Here is an 18,348-nt window from a genome sequence, read left to right as displayed (position 1 = left end):
AGGTCATTGATCAATCGCCCAGTCTGAGGTTACAGGTTTTCTTTAAGGTCCTCTTTATATTTGACTGCACTTCTCCTCCCCTCAGTTCTGACCTGTCACTCTGTCCCCACAGCCTGATGCTGTCACCACCATCGTCACTGTAGAGATGGCATTAGGCAGGTGGTGAGCAGCGCCTGGTCCTCTCCCGACATCCTGCTTGGTCTTCTGTCTAAAGAGTTCAATGTTTGCCTCATCAGATCTTTGAATCTTTCTCTTGATGCTCTCAGGCTGTCATTTGTCTTTTACTTGAGAGTATCTTCTCCCTGGCTGCTCTACCATAAATGCTTGATTTGTGGAGCACTGCTGAGATGGCCGTTCTGTCAAACAGTTTCTCTCATCTCAGCAGAGGACTTTTGAAGTTCTGTTGTAGTGACCATTAGGTTCTTGGTCACCTCCCTGGCCAAGGCCATTCCTTCCCAGTTACTCAGACTGGCCATCTCTGGAAAGTGTCCTGGTGTTTCAAAACATTTTCCATTCCCCAATTCTTGAGGCCGCTGTGCTCCTGGTAACACTCAAAGATTTACAAACGGCTTTATCCCTTTGCTCTGATCTTTGTCTCACCAAAATTTGATCACAGAGGTCTACAGAAGGTCCCTTGAACGCCTCTTCAGTGACACCACTATAAAATGTCACCAGAAGTGGGTGTTCATTACAGATCTGTGACTGAGGAAGACGGAGCTCCGACTCACAAGTGACTTTAACTTGACATCCTTTGATTGCAGCAGACGTCATCATTGTGCTCCGTCTTTGTGCTTTTTATCTCATCTTCATCATTAAATGGGGTATTTCTGGGTGGTACCCCAACTCTTTGTGCCCACTCTCTCTGCTTATTTTCACAATACACACATACAGTAAATGTCTAATGTGGTGGACGGCCGGGATGGACCCTGTGCCCTTGGCTGCTTGACCTTAGTTTGTGTTTAAACAAATCGCTGTCTTTATGTGTAAACGTACGTAATTCATAATTTATAAAGTGTGTTTTACTCTGAGGCTGCACTCACTGAAATGTTCAGGTGGTCCTCAAGTACTCAGAGTTCTGACGCAGTCCTCCAATTTGCTTATCTTCAACACTGAAATATATCAAATAAAATGAGTTTGGTTTGTAAAATCCTTTTAAATGTCGGTGGGAGACACGACTTCTGAGCAAACAACAGCAGGAATATAAAACACAAGAGCCCAGGGGAGGACAGCTGAAAATGGATGAACGTGAACTTTTAACGTGGACTCCATCCAGCAGAACGTAATGGACAGCGAAGACAGCAGGAGCAGATTGAGATGTTCTGATGTTATAAAGCACTGACGCTGAGCTCAATTTGATTCCATTAACGTCTTCTCTGTTCTCAGATAAACAATTCATTTGTGCTCTGAGCCGGCTTAGCCATTTAAAACACATTTCTGTTCATTAATCTTAAAGTGAGGAAAGAAAAGGAAATAAAAAGAATCCCAAAGTTAAGTGAAAAAAGGACTTTTAGGAGAATATATGGAAAAAGTATAAGGAGTATAACATTTCAAGTTAAAATTCTAAAACATCTAATTAAACACAGCTGATTATTTAGAGAGTTTGTTATCACTCAGCTAATCAAAGTGAAAGGCACTATATAGTAAAAAATAATAAACAGCAAAGGATGGCAGATAAATGTTAAAGAGCAGGCCTTCTTCAGTGTCCTCTTATTGTCACTCTGGTCCTCCTAATGGACTTCAATAACAAACACAATGTCACCAGACGCTGTACCTGATGGAGTCCTTGTCATGATGTCCCACTGGCTGATCTTCTCCAGACTCTTTGTCAGACCTGACAGCTCCTTTCTCAGGTCCTCAGATGAGAAATCAGCGGTGACAGTGAAGCTCAGCGAGTCTCCAACAGCAGGATGGACACAGCGAGAGGAGAAAGTCTGCATCAGGAGAGAAGTGGGGACAAGATTTCAGAAAGGAGTCATTAAAAAGTAAGTAATGCTGATAAGAGGGGGCTCTTCTGAATTAAGGATCAGTGTGGTGGGCAGTCAGCGTGGGTTTAGATGGTGAGAACGCCTGTGATTGACTTGTTGGTTATTTATGAGAGATTATTTGGTCGAGTGTAGTGGAGCATCAGAGATTATCAACCTTAACTATCAATGAGCTTTTCACAGAGGACTCCATGAGCGGAGAGTCAAGAAAAAGGGACTGAGGGGGCAGGAGGGTCCAGAATTAACTTGGCACACAAAACAAGGCGTTCGGCATTTTATGGTCCTCAGACAAACTTAATTAAATTAAATATAAAGAATAACACATGTAGGGAGAAAGCTCTTCAATATGATTATACAATTGAAGGTCTGCAGCTGAGAAGTGTGACTTGTGAGGAAATCCTAGGAGCCTTTGATTCTTCATCACCATCATCATCATCATCAACCATACAAAAGAGAGAAAACTACGGCAAGCTGAGTTATGTAGCGACCACCATGTGTGGAGTGTAAATCAAGAAAAGAATATCCATAATGTCTGTTAAACACAGTCGACATCAGGACTATTGTGTGGAGTGTGAGAGAAAAGCACATGAGAAAGATGAGAGACGAGACTGGACTGTGGGGTCTGAGCTGTGAGGAAATGCTGAAGGATTTGAATCTCATCAGTTTAAGGATGGAGACATCAGAAGGTAGCCTGGCTGAAGAGTTGTCACCATCCTTTATTAGATGTCATCTTTTACACTTCATAAAAAAATCACTTTTTCATACAGACAGCTGTAGATTCATCTGTCTGTCATATACATGACGTAAACAACTTTGAGATATTTGTAAAAAGAATATTTGAAATGTTAAGGAAATATGAAAAGATGATCTGTGTTGGGCTGAATGGCCTGTTCTTATCATGTTTTACAAACTCCTCAGATCTTTTAAACTTCTCTCTAAATGTTCTCAGGTCCCACACACCCCAGTCTGATCAGACGCCCTGTGAAGTGTTGCTCTCACCTGTAGGAAGTGGAGATGGTCCTTGGTCTCTGAAAGCTCCTTCAGCTCAGCTTCTCTCCTCTTTAGCTCCTCAATCTCCTTCTCCAGTCGCACCATGACTCCTTCAGCCTTTTCCGTTTCTCTCTTTTCTTGATCTCTGATCCTCTCAGTCAGTTTCCTGTGGGTTTCCTCAATGCACCGTATCAGAGCAGTGAAGCTCTTCTCATTTTCTTCCACCTCTCTTACCACAGACATCTGAATAAATAGGATAATGATTTAGAATTGAGTCACCTGATAAGAATAACCAATCATGATGCACATTTGTTGCTATTTTGATGTTGTGAAGGACAGTTTGAATTGACTGGAGTGACTGGTGGTACTTTATTTGCAGATGGAAGGTCAGTTGCAGACTGACTCCCATACAATATGTTCCCTCCATTATGTCGAGTAACATAATCACTCTGCTGATGCTGCTATTAAGGAAACTGCAGGACTTTATGAGATACGCAGTCATGAAAGGCTTCATTGTGAAGGATCTTGAGAGCCATTAGCAGGAGCTGCTGGGGACACCTCTGCTGTCTTGTGAGGACTCCATTTGACCTGACAGTTTGTATAGAAGTCTGCCTTTAAAAATGGCATCTCCGGCTCAGCCTGGGGTTAGGAGTGCAGTAGGACAACACACACCAGGAATAAATAAGATTAAGAAGAAGTATTTGTAAAGATGAGTTAACTTTTGTGTTAGAAGGTAATTGTGTTAAAATAAAACAATTTCTGGATCAGAGACTTGTGTTTATCAGTTGTTTTCTAGTTTGAGGTGTCAGACATCACCGTGTCAGACCAGTGAGATGGACATATTAAACAAGAGAGTCTAGGTGTTGGTCAAGGGGCTTCAGATTTCCTTTATATTTCATGAACTCTTTGCATATTTACCTTCTTCCATCTCTTTTTCATTGTAAAACTCAGAGTTGTGAGTCTTTATTTCCATGTCTGATGTATGTCTACTTCATTTATGAACTTTGCATTATTAGTAATGAATTTGCTATTGTAACTATCGCTCATACTTATATGATGACACCTGGCTGTGTGTTACTATGTGTGAATTAAATGTGAGTTAAAAGGTGCCTGCTGTCCAGGATCATCAACCCCAAAGCTGGAAGAATGCAGTTGTTATTGTGACATGTGTCCAGTTCTAAGAGGATGATTATAAGAGGATGGATCAGACGACCAGTACTGCAGAACAATTTAAGACTTTGGTAAAAAGCCGAGGAGCAGTAATGACAAAGTGATGAGAAGTTCAGCCTATGACACAGAAGACTGTGGAAATTAGATAGATAGATAGATAGATAGATAGATAGATAGATAGATAGATAGATAGATAGATAGATAGATAGATAGATAGATAGATAGATAGATAGATAAGATAGAATCTTTATATAATTAAACATTTATTCATCATAAAGTTGTATTCCAAATACACAGACACTCTTTTGAGCCAGACAAGCCAATCCAAAACAAAGTTTCCAAACATAATCCAAAGACAGCTGTTGAAAAACAAAGCACAGGCTAAAAATCCAGAAAAATCACAAAAGCATAAGGCACAGCTAAAAGAAACAGAACTAAAACTCGCAGAGCACATTCACAATGAAACTGTGGGAGACCCTCGGGTTTAATAGGGTGGAAGGGAAGCTCCTGGTGGTGATTGGCAGATGGTCCACTTCTTGGTGAGCCACACACAAACCACATGGAACATAACAAAGGCAGCTTATACACAAAATCAAATACAAAGAATAAACCACATGCTCAACCAAATCAAAATTAACATTAATAAATAAACAAAAAGATATGAAACAGGACTTTGTACAACATCTAGTGGAAGGAATCCTGGCTGAAAAATGTCACGGGCAGCTTGGGTGTAGAGAGGGGATTTCTTGCACCAGTAAAAACAGGAATTCTAGGAGGAAACAACAAAAGCAGACGAGCGTAGAAACATAAACTGAAGTGAAGGTCAGTCTGTGAGGTTGACTCTCCTTCACTTGTACTTCTTCAGTTATCACCTCTGTATATGGATTGGACAACACAGTGTTGAGTGACAGATTGTGCCCCGCCTACTTTCTTTGAACTATAGACACACCACACTGGTCTAGACCGGCTGTGTTTAGTACTTTAGTACACTCGATGATGTTGGTCTGTTAAATGTGAGTGTGTGTTAAATAAAATAGATTGGATAAGTTTGGTCTGTCTGGGCATAGAAATGTGTGTGAAGAGTTCTGTCTCTGCTGGATGGGAATTTTCACATAAATGAATCCTGGTAGAAATAGACATCGGAGAGTGTGCTACCATAGACAGTCTGTCAGCTCATTACAGGGTCAGAGCTACACTAGTGATCACGATGGAAGCCAATTTGGCGTTTCTGCCAATTAACCAAACAGAAATGTGAGCATGTGGTGGAAGATCTGGAATAACTGGAAGAAACCCACTGAGATACTGGAAGAAGGGGTAAACTCCACACAGAATGTGAATGGATGAATGTTAATCTGAGATTCAGCAGATGCCACCACTGGACAACCTTACTGCCCTTTGTGATAAAATATTAAAGCTCAAGTAAAACATTTGGAGGTATACGTTATGTAACTCAGTCAAACAGTGGAGATCTTTAAGCTGTGGAGTATAATAAAACTGAGAGATTCCAGAATGAACAAGAGAAGGCCATTACGACCTCCAGAATAATTCAAGAATATTCCATCTCTCCGAATGAGGTAATTACACAAAAAGACAGGCTCTCAAATCAGAATTTAACCTCTTGATAACAAAAGAACCTGAACAACTCATTTTTAAATCACAACATCATCACAGTGAACATGGGGAGAGGGCTAACAAGATCTTAGCTCAGCAATCAACAAGCAGGAAGTTTGCAACATAATAACAGAAATTACCAGCGAACTGCAGATAAAGTAGTGAAGCCTAAAAAATATAACTCACGCATTTAGCAAGTACTATAAGTCTTCATATTCTACTCAGTCTAAAGAAGACGAGACACAATCTGAGGAGTTTTTTGATGTAAAACAAAGACAGCAGCTGGACACTATTAGTTAAGAGGAACTGGACAAACTTCTGACACTCTCAGAGTTACTGGATGCTGTAGACTCACTCCAAAGTGGGAAAACAACAGGCCCTGATGGCAACTAGTGGAATTTTATAAAGATGTTTTCAACTAAGTTAGCTCCACTATTATTAGCAAAGTTTACAGAAGCTACAGACAACAAAAATCTACCCAAATAACCTACCCAATTTTCCACACCTTCCAACCATTTCTTTTCCAGAAGAAATCCTGATCAGTCCTGAGGAGTCAGACAGCATCTCAGCAACATATAAAAACATTTCAAAGAATCTCCACTTTGAGGGTTCTAAAATACGGTGGGAAAAGGACCTTTAATGAATATCTCAGAAAAGGAGTGGAAGTCAGTCATGCATAGAATACACTCCAGCTCCATATGTGCGACATATTCAACCATATGACTTCGACTCTTTCATCGATCACATTTATCTCATTTAAAATTGGGAAGAATCGAACCTGCGAGTGTGGGAATTGAGCTCCAGCCTAACTGGGCCACATGTTTTGGGAGCACAACAAAGTAACATCATTTAGGGCCAAAATGTTTGAATGTTTTATTAGACAGCCGTGGGGTCACAATCACTCCTAACTCACTAACAGTTTTGGTTGGTGGGCTACCAGAGGGGCCTAAAGTGGAGGAGGACACATTGACTGTAACTGCCTTTACCACATTGTGAGCTTGTGGACTTGTGCTGCTGAACTTGAAGACCCCCAGCCCACCTGTGATAAGTGACTGGGTCACTGATGTTTGACATTAAAAATAAAACAAATTCTCACTTAGAAGATCTGTTCAAAACCTTTTTAAAATATGGTAAGATCTAATTAATAAAACTTTAAAATAAGCAACCATAGCAGGGGAAATGGAAATTCTGACTTTTTATTTATTTATTTATTTATCTATCTATTTAAATTATCAGGAATTTTGGCACAGTTCTCGGTTCTTGTCTCTTTTTCTTGGCTGCAGCGTGAATCCTGTTTGGTAGTTTTCAATTTTTTTTGTGTTTTTAGATTTCTGTTTTAACTTTATGATTTTTTTTATTATTTTTAGTTTGACTTTAAAGTTATTTGTTGTATAAGTTTAACTTTATTGTATGCAATGATATTTTAAAATAAAAACAACTTAGACCATTAATGGACGTTGTGCACGCTAATCTAATTCAGAACATCAGTGTCGACCTTCAATGTGAGTTTTTGTTAGTAGAGTTAAGTCCCCTTTAAGTAGATGATGGAATATCAGAGGACTTTAGGGTGATGCTGTCTGAGTCTCCACTGTGTAACACCTGGGATTCTGTCAACAGTGAAACACCATGAAGGACACCACAACACATCTTCTCTAACTCTCCTTCTCGTGTCCCCACTCATCATCACCAGTGAAGCTCTGCTGCTCATCAAGTTCTCTTTTATTTCTCCTCTCTTTGATTTGAAGTGTTGTCTTCCTATTCCACTCACCTTCATCTCCTCCATCGCCCTCCTCGTCTCCTTCAGTGTTTTTTCTCTCTCCTCAAGTCCCCTGTTTATGTCACTCAGTGTCACCCGCAGCTGTTTCTGTTTGGACACACAAGAGGACACGCATGGTCAGATCAGAATTCACGTTCACTTTGTGATTTCTTCTTCTCTTTCTGACTCCTGATATTTTCACAACACATTTGTTTGACATTTCATGACACAACTTAGATTTGATTTAACAAACAGGAATGACAATAAAGTTTAAAAGAAAGGTTTAATTTAATTGACGTAAGATTGAGTTTGGGCTTGAAGAGTGTGCCAAATCCAGAAGACAGTTTAAAGGCACACTGGTGTGTGAATTAGTTCTTGACGTTTAGAAGACATCACATCGACAAACTGGGAAATGTGAAGTTCACACAGCACCAAAAATAATAAAAACAAACAGGAGTGTAAAGTAAAGAAAATGGTGAAAGGCCAGGAGGACTTAAAACACGTCATGTCAGTAATTATAGGATCTACAAGGCCATTTGATATCCTGAGTCAGACATGTCAGGACGTTGTCTGCCGTTGTCATTTTCTGAAGTCAAGTAAGATACTGAAATACACAAACGATTCTGTTGAATTCAAGAAGAAGGCAACTAAAAGGAATTCTAAAACTCAGAAATGATATTTTTTATATATTACTTACCTCAGATGTTTTGTTCAGGTGACAGATTATTATTTTTAATAAAACTAGTGAGCTACGCCCCCTGCTCACTTCGCTCGCTCACCCCCAGCTTTGGTTTGTGCGGCACTTCAAACATTTAAAAGCCTGTACAGCACCTGTCCTTTTGTCTCACTGCCTTGTGTCTCTTCTCCCCCAGACATCCTCTGCTCCTGTGGTGGTCCCGCTCCCGAGGCGCACCCCTCTGAACAGGAAGATTTTCTATTATTCTAATTGAGAGACCTAACTGTCCCCTCCGACTACACACGGAGCTCGATTCACTCCTGAAAGAGACTTATGTTTGTTTGAAGTTCTGAATGATGTTTGTCTCTAAAATCTCCTATGTATCTGTGCTACTCTTGACCCAAGTGTGACCGTCACGTGGATTTCACTTTCACCAAACCACAAATCTTTTAATTCTTGCGAGAGAGGCCTCTTCATTGGGAAGAAACACTACTTTTCCCTGATGGCAACAAGATTTAGACGATCTACAAGTCTCTGACTTAAAGTTTCAATCAAACAACATATTCAATCTCTTTTCACTGTTCTTTTTTCACTGAATAATAATTTCCATTTGTCTGTGTGAATGCGCTCTTTACTTTCATTTTGTTGACTTTCGAATGACCAAAGTCTCCATCTTGCAGATTTTGCTTCCGTCTCTCTGGACTTCCAAAAGTCTCTTCAGAAAGATCACATCTCGTCTCTTATAATTGAAAGATGTTTATTATGTTTATGTGTTTTGGTTTCACCAGAGCCTTCAAGACCACCCAGCCATCCCTGTTAAGGGGTCAGCTCAGAGATGTGCAGGTGGGTGAGCATGTGGTGTCCTGATGATGGACTATCTGTCAGGCAGACTCAAGGACTGTGTGAGCAACACTGGAGCAGCACAAGGAACAGGCCTGTCTGCTTTACTCTTCACTCTGCGCACCTCACACTGCAAAGAACACAATTTCTCTTTTCTTGTGTATCCAAAAATAACCCAAGGAGTGTCTCAGTGGACTTTAACAGGCCATGTTTTTGAGAGCCCCCTACTCCAGATACCTTAAGAAGAGAGGAAAAACAAGAAAATCGAGGTTGAATACACACACAATAGAGCTAATGTTCCAAAGCCCCAGTCCACCTAAACTGCATGTCTTTCGATTGTAGGAGTAAACCCATATGAACATGTTGTGGCGAAAAATTGTCACCACAAGTCTTTTTACCTGAAATGAAGGCTATTAGGAGACTCAGGATAGGCAAACAGAGTCTATGGTTTTATTACAATAAAATAACAATAATAATAACACGGACTAAACCCAATACGGCCAAATTGAGCTGAGCCCTGAACAGTTCAGAACTCAAAACTTATATAGTCATTAAAACTTATATTTGCCCAGAGGGGACTGGGTGGTCTCACGGTCTGGAATCCCTGCAGATTTTATTTTTTTCTCCAGCCGTCTGGAGTTTTTTTTTTGTTATTTCTGTCCTCCCTGGCCATCGGACCTTACCCTTATTCTATGTTAATTAATGTTGACTTATTTTTCTTACTGTGTCTTTTATTTTTCTTTTCTTCATTATGTAAAACACTTTCAGCTACATTTTTTGTATGAAAATGTGCTATATAAATAAATGTTGTTGTTGTAGTTTTTTCTTATCATTCTGACCTCGCTCACATTAGCTCATTTGCTGTTTTTCTCTAACCCCTCTGCACCTGCCCAGCCGATACCTCGAGTTTTTCTTGAGAATGCTATGATCTGTTGACTTCCCAGTAGCTGGCCTCCGGTATTTTCACTGTCTGTTGTCCATTTTTACTTTCTGTTTTGTTCAATTTTATTGGCCTTGGCTGGGCAGAAGTTCCTTCTTCCATATTTGGGCACTCTTATCACATCCCCTTCCTTGGCTTTCATGCTGGTTTATACTTGGTAGCTTAAAGCTAAGCTTTAATTAAAAAGAAATATGGCATGTGCTTTTGTTTAATCACTTGCTTGGCATGCCTGACTTGCATTAATTTCTGCATTAAGGTTAATGCTTATATATTTTCTATATTTATGTATACTAGTACATGAATATACTCATTTTATTTTTCATATATTACATTATCTTGACCTCGTTGTCAGAATGCCTTTGCTGTTTTCTGCTGACTCACTATTCCAGATGGTTTCTCATGTACCTATCCTGACTGTTTCTTCTACATTTTGTTATTAGTTTGTCATTCTGTTCTTGTTCTATCCTTCCTTTCCCAATATTGTTAATATTCAATTAGGCTTTAACTAGAAAATGCAATATAACTTATGTCTTTATTTAACCATTTGCTTGACATATCATATTATTAGCTTGTCATTCTAATTTATGCTTAATCTAATGCTTTAGAAGCTGTAAATTATTTTTATGTCCATTTATGCAAATACTGCTAATACATACATGCAGAATCCACCAGGGACAAGTCACAGTCGAAAAATAAAACGTATTTCTAATATAAGGACAACTGAAGATGTACGTATTCAAGTGTATACAGACAGACGACATCAACAGACAACACCAAACATGAGTCTGTGTTACCTTAGTTGGTTCTTTCTCTTGCACTTATAGGAAAGGCACATAACTTGTTATTTTATTTCTCATAATTTTTATCCAACAAATATCCCAGTAAACATCATTCATTCAGAACCAGCTTTTAAATGTTCTCGTCTCAGTTCTGCTTCAGTTCTTAGTTACTTATTAAGTTTCTCGAGTCAGCACTGTGTTGGCAGTTTGGTTTTCCTCACAGGTTGTCTACACTCCCTTACAGCTCCTCTGTGTGTGTGAGACGCTGCTCTGAACTGATTCAAGTCCACTTTAGTTTTCTTACTGAATTTATGATGAGACCCTCACAACAGCTAAGCCTTCTCTTTACACAGTTATGGTGATGTCAACTCCCAGAATTCACCCCTGGCTTTATCTTAACTACCGAGTCACAGTCAGAAGTTCTCAGACTCCGAGCAGGTGAACTCCTGACTTGGTTTATGGTCACTCAGGTGGAGGTGACGCTTTGTCCAGATTGTTGTGTCCATGGAGAGCTTCCTCTGTCACACATTTAAGAACATTCAGTTTGCTTTGTCTTTCTTCTAGCAGATTCTTTTCTCTCTTGTCCTTTTCTCGTTGTGACTGTGAGTTGTTCTGCAGTTTAAAGTCTTTGAGGTTTCACACTTACTGGTTATCTTTTAGTGGCAAAAAAATGGACAACTGCTGGTTGATGTCCTCCTTCAGTAATTCTACAGATTTTATAGGTGGTCTCTCTTACTTGTGCACCTTGCTTTCCTTTATCAAGTGAGAACTGAATGAGACCCCCACGTTCACCTCCATTACAGGGGTCTTTAGCTCTTACCGTTTGGCACTATGTTACCCTTTGGAGCAGAAGAGATCATTTAGCCTTTGTGATGGCCACAATAAGGGTCTTACTACAGGGCAGAAGATAATCCAGGGGCAGAGATCAGAGTTCTAGTGCTTACAAAGGGTTATAAAGGACGGAGTGGACTTGTTGCTGTAGGTGTCTTGGATGAACAGAAATCCAACCTTTTTACTGCTAATTCCTGCTAAGTGGTGTTCATCAAGTTGAGTTTTGTCTCCTTCTTCAGTCACAAAGTGATAAAGAGTGACATACTGAGACATCGCTGGGTGTCATTTGCTGTGTTTGATCAGAATGATCAGATGAGACCCAAAACTGTCAAGGAGAGTCCTGGTGAAGTGAACTGACATCTGAGCTGAAGTTACGAGTCAATAAAAGAGGGGCAGGCGATAACAGCTTAAGAAAAAGACTTCTGACCAAGCAGTGCCAGTCTGTCCTACAATTACATGTTTTCTTTCAGGGACATTTGAACAACTGATTTATGAAAATCAATCCAAATCAATTGATAGCCAAATCTTGTTTTGAAAGACTCATCACAAACTTCAAAAGGACTTTGCTGGAAAGTTATCTTATCCAAAGATCTGACCATACATTGTTCTTCTCTCTCCTGTTAAATTAATCTTAGCCTGAATAAACCTATTAATTTTTTACATTTAAGATTTTTCATTTAAAGATTTACCAGTATCGTTTCTTGTCCTAGTGTGTGGATTTAAACATAAGGTACTCCAGTTTCTGTATTACACCTTGCCTGAAGACGGGGCCTGAGTTGCCTTTCAAAGCTTGCATATTGTAATCTTTTTAGTTAGCCAATAAAAGGTGTCATTTTGCTTGACTTTTCTCTACAGTCATAATGACTAACACGGTACAACACCCTAGTACTACTGACATACAAGACACCGAAATGTATCGATACTACATGGAATTGAAGACCCGGTGGAAGAAACTGGCACACATGGACAGCGACATCTTCTTCTTAACGAAATGCAAAAAGGAAAATCTTATCCCAAAAGGCACCACGATAAGGAATCCAACCATACACACTTATAATACTCGGTTTGCTGAGTAACTTTGTTTCAGAACCTCTGCAAGGATAAGAAACCACTTAATCCAAATTTTCTACAACATCAAGAAGAACATGCAAAGAAAGATCCAAGTCCTCATCCTGCTCCTTGGAAATGACAGTCAGGAGATGGTAACGGAGCTTCATCTCTATAACAAAAGACTCCAGAAACTCCTTATTGTCGACAAAAGAAAAAGCTGCATAGATTCTGAGACAAAGCGGGACACTTAATAGAAAAAGAAAAAGAAAAAAAAAAAAACAGACCTTCATTATTAATCTCTCCTCATACACACCAAATGAAGCAGAGATTTCAGTTCTCACAAAGGGACACTCATATTGTCCTGCAAAGCCCATTGACAACATCAGACACTGCAGTGATATGGAAGTATTCTTCAGAAAACTCAGACTAAAAGATTTTTCCACAAGAAAGAAAACAGTAACACAAAGGAACCAACAACAAGCAGTTCCAACAACCCCACCAGTAAATCCACATGGACACCTGAAGCGGGCAGAAACCCCACCCTGGATAATTATATAGACTCCTTCAGACAGAGAGTGAAAACAGGGATCTTAAACAGGCAGCAAAATCGGATAGAAAACATTACAGGGGAAGAGCGGAGAGCCATACATTCACTAAGGGAAAATACAGAAATCATTATCAACCAGTAGACAAAGGGGGTGCTTTAGTAATCATGAACACATCAGATTATATACAGGAGGCACAAAGACAATTGTCCAATACTATGCATTATCACAAACTGCAAGAAGACCCAACAGATCTCTACAAAAAGGAACTAAAAAAGATAGTAAGTAGCTTTCCTCTTGACATCAGGGATCACGTAAACTAATTCCTGAGAACCCCAAAATGGGTTACTCCTACATGCTTCCTAAAATCCACAAAGAAGGGAACCCAGGAAGGCCTATCATCTCAGGAATTGGCTCCCTTACAGAAAAGGTCTCAGGTTGGGTGGAAAACATTCTTAAACCCCTCGCCCGCAACACAACCAGCACCATCCAGGTCACGACTGACTTCTTAAAAAAACCGTCTGCTTTAGGCCCCTTACCTGAGGGAACCTTACTGGCCACAATGGATGTTGAGACCCTGTACACAAACATCCCCCACGATGATGGCATATTGGCATGTGAAACGTACCTCAGTCAACATGGTTTACCCACAAAGTCAGTAATAGAAATGATCAAATTCACTCTGACACACAATCTATTCTCTTTTGGACAAGATTGCTACTTGCAACAAATGGGGACTGCAATGGGCTGTTGGTTTGCCCCTCACTATGCAAACCTATTTATGGCAAAATTGGAGGAAGATTTCATGTCAATGTGCATCTTAAAACCAATGTTATATCTCCATTACATATATCTCCGTTCATAATCTGGACTGCCAGTGAGAAGGATCTCCTCCATTTTCATAACGAATATAATTCCTTTCACCCCAACATAAAGCTGAAGCTGAATTACTCAAAAACAGAAGTCAGCTTCCTTGACACCACCGTTCAACTGAACAACAACACCCTTGTAACTTCTGTTTTTCACAAACCAAAAGCAGACGGACCTACCTAAGAAGTGACAGCTTACACCCCAAACATATAAGGCGCTCCATTATTTTTAGCCAAGCAATACGGTACAATCGTATTTGCTCAGACCTGACAGACTGGGATCAACAACTGCAGGAGCTCAGACAAGATTTCATTAGACAAGGTTATACCCCCAAAACAACAGACCCTCAAATAAGAAGAGCTACTGCCATACCCAGAGATAACCTTCTGGAATATAAAAACAAAGACAACAAGAACCGCATGCCCCTTGTTGTCACCTACAATCCACATCTTGAAACACTTTGAAAAATTATAAAAGAACTTCAGCCAATGCTAAACAACAACCAAACACTGAGAAACGTATTTCCTGAACCTCCCCTCTGGCACACAGACCACCACCAAACCTTCAGCAACTAATTGTTTGAAGCTCCCTAAATGAACTGACAGAAAATGGCACATCTCCCTGAGACACAGAAAAGATGTAAAACGTGTGCCCACATCTACAATGCAGACCATATAGTTATACCAAACTGCCGACTTGAACATCACATAAAGGGATCATCTTCCTGCAGATCATCTAATGTTGTCTACCTAATTCTCTGCATGAAATGTCCTGACACTGCACTCTATGTGGGAGAAACTGGACAAACACTCCGCCAGAGAAAGAATTTACACAGATTCAACATTAAACATGGCAACATAGATGTACCTGTAGTGGCCCACTTCAACAGCCATGGACAATGTGAGAGGGACTTTAAAGTCACAGGGCTTATGGTCAACTTCAAAACACAGCAAGAGAGAAAAGAATGGGAAGTTAAACTCAAGTTAAAATGTAATACATTACAACATGACTTGAATAGAGACAAGAGTTTTATAGCCAGATATGAGGACTGTTTGCATCTCTCAGACTGACACAGATAACCTGACTACAGACCCACATTGATTTGAAAAACTCATCACAAACTTCAAAGGACTTTCTTGGACAGTTATCTTATCTAAAGATCTTGACCATACATTTTTCTACTCTCTTCTGTTAAATTTATCTTAGCCTGAATGAAGCTATTAATTTTTTACATTTAAGATTTTTCATTTAAAGATTTACCATTTTTATTTCTTGTCCTAGTGTGTGGATATAAACACAGGAAACTTCAGTTTCTGTATTACATCTTGCCTGAAGAAGAGGCTTGAGTTGTCTCGAAAGCTTGCATATTGTAATCTTTTTAGTTAGCCAATAAAAGGTGTCATCTTGCTTGGCTTTTCTATAGAGCCAAACAACAGAAAACATGAACAGATCAAAAATTAGATGCCGATATTAGTGACCTGATTCATAGTAAACTGAAAAATATCAGGCCACTTCATAGACTTCATTGTTGTTTAAGATGTTGGTTTCTAAACGTGTGTTCACCTGTGAGCCGAGCTCTTTTAATATTCCAACGAGGACTCGGCCACATTTCTAGACAGCAGGCTATAGTTGGCCTCCCACTGCCTTAGAAACTCAAAAGAGAAACTGATCAGAGCAGAAAGAAACTCAGCTGGCTGTGAGGAGAGAACTCAGGTGTTTGTGGGCCATCTTGGGGATCTCATCTTGAGCTGTTTCATGACTTGCACCAGTCTCACCAGGATGGACACCAGTAGCCAATGCTCTGATCTTGAAACATCAGGTTAATAAGGTCCAGTAAAACCTTGATTATCAGTCAGGGGTCAGGACCGAGGCTGTGACAGATAAGAGAAAAGACGGATAATAGAGCAGCTACTTTAAAAATGACATACAGTAAATTAGTTACGAACAGTCGTAAAAAAAATATAAAACAAAATGAATTAATTTATATAATATTGTAATGACCAATGTAATAAGCAAATACAACTCAGAGGTCCTGGAGTTTTCTACGTTTAACGTGGAGTCTTCGTTCCATAATAAGCGGTGTCCTGCCTTACACTCCGTTTTTGGCTTACAGAGCTCACCTCCTAAACAATCAAAGAAAGCTTTCCCTACCGATCAGTTGATCTCCTGCCACTCGTTGTATATTTCTGATCCCACAAACACTCCTGCTTATTGTCTCCTGACTCCCTGCTCCACACCTTCCCTTCTCTCCTCACTTCTCCTGTCTGCCCCTCACAGAACAGAAGCCCCTCAGCCAGTCCCATCACTTACAGCTCTCCGCCCTTTCTGCCCCATCACAAGCTGCCTGCACACCACAATATATTAACACAACCTGATATAACAGAATATATAAAGAAAATTACAATGCAGAAGACCATTAACATTAATACAGAATAACATTACCGTCACTGTTTCCATTTTCAACACATTTTTCAATTATTTCAGCATCCCACTTTCTATCGTTCACTGTTGGCCTTCCTACTCCGTCATTGAAGCAATACTTGAAGAGCTGTTGCAGTTTCGTAAACGTTTAATAAGTTCAAACAGCACACACATATGTTGATAGGCCATAACAATGTATAGTAGTTTAGTTTAATTATAACAAAAGAGAAAAGCTACAAACCGCTATTAAAGCTGAAGGTACGTAACGGACAATGGGATTTCTGTTGTTCCAATGTGCAGAAATCGCAGTCGTAATCAGGAGACGCTGGCGTGCAGAAGGTTGGGTTTTTCTTATTTAGTCCTGACAGTTAATCAAGTGACAGATAATTGAGTTTTACTGTAGATGAATAGATTTCTCTGACACATTAAATGTACAAATTCCTTAACTCAAAGTTATTCAAACAGTTTCCATTAAACACTAAACTTCACTCACCTGCTTTTCTTCTCTTTCCGTCTCCAGCTCGACCATTTCATGATTTTTATGTCCAGTCACCACACACATCATGCAGATACAGGAATCATCAGTTTTACAGAATATCTCCAGACTTTTCTGATGTTTCTCACAGAGTTTCTACTTCAGATGTCTATCAGGATCAACCAGCTTGTGGTGCTTCAGGGCGTCTCCTTCATAGTGAGGCTGCAGGTGAGTCTGACAGTAGGAGGCTGGGCAGGTGAGACAGGACTTCACTGCTCTGAACTTCTTACCAGTACAGAAGTCACACTCCACATCTCCAGGGCCGGTATAATTCTGAGATGGAGGAGAACTGAGTGTCGTCTTCTTTAATTTCTTGATGACTTCATTCATTAGATTATTTCTTCGCAGAGCAGGCCTCGTGGTGAAGTTTTCTCTGCATTGAGGACAGCTACACTCTTGGCTCTTTTCCCAGCAGTCCGTGAGGCACTTCAGACAGAAATTATGACCACAGGGGATGGTGACGGGGTCAGACAGGGTGTCCAGACACACCGAGCAGGTGAACTCGTCCTGTAATCCACACAGCTGGGCTTCAGCCATCGTCAGTCTGAGGAGAGGCAGGCAGAGAGAATCAGTCAGAGAAACAAGGAAGTGACTTGTGAAGAAACGAAAGTGAAAGTTTGTCTGAGCTCAGTGAGGAGGAGGAGGAGGAGATTTAAGGAGAAAGCTGAGAGCTGACAGAGAGAACATCTGAGGAGACACTGAGGGTGAACAGTTAATGTGAGACAGGAGCTCAGAGAGTGAAGACCACCAAGTGAAAGAGGAGATGACCTGTCACAGGGGGTCTGCTAAAGTGTCATTCATGTCAGTATTTCTTATTCTTTTATTAAACACTCCTCATCAGACTCCATATTAGTCCTCTTTATTAATCAAAATATCCATCCCATAATAAGTTCTCCTCTCCTACTTTTCAATAATGAATGTTTGTGTTTTGCTTTATCCATGTCAGGAATTTATCAGATTATTCAGTAAAGACCCCAACTGAAGCCCACTCAGTTTAAGAAACAGAATAATATGATACATTAATAAACACAAGGATAGTAGAAATATGAAAACATCTTAAAAACTGAAACAGGCAGGCAGACAGACAGACAGACAGACAGACAGACAGACAGACAGACAGACAAACACGTAACACACAGCAGGCTCGCGCTCGCTCCTTCACAGTTTTTTAGATTTTCTTGGTTATTCAAGTCGTTTTATCTCAGGATTTGTGAGACTTAATCAAGTCTGTTGAACAGGCTCGTCTACTCCTGCACCATACGATTAACACACAGAGATCCTTGTCATACAATTGGGTATAAGTGATGCCTTGATGCCAGTCCCTCTGTAATAGCCCACCTCAGACTCATTCC

The 18,348-nt window shown here is 40.0% G+C and overlaps 1 pseudogene; it reads right to left on the bottom strand.

Annotated features, from left to right (window-relative positions):
* The window catches only part of LOC120528946, a 72,207-nt pseudogene extending 54,674 nt beyond the window's left edge, over window positions 1-17,533 (bottom strand).
* Window positions 17,534-18,348: the final 815 nt, after the last annotated feature.

The sequence above is a fragment of the Polypterus senegalus genome, chromosome 4, assembly GCF_016835505.1.
Source record: "Polypterus senegalus isolate Bchr_013 chromosome 4, ASM1683550v1, whole genome shotgun sequence".
Lineage (NCBI taxonomy): Eukaryota > Metazoa > Chordata > Cladistia > Polypteriformes > Polypteridae > Polypterus > Polypterus senegalus.
The sequence above is the reverse complement of the archived record's forward strand: the minus strand, read 5'-3'. Positions and strand labels throughout refer to the sequence as shown.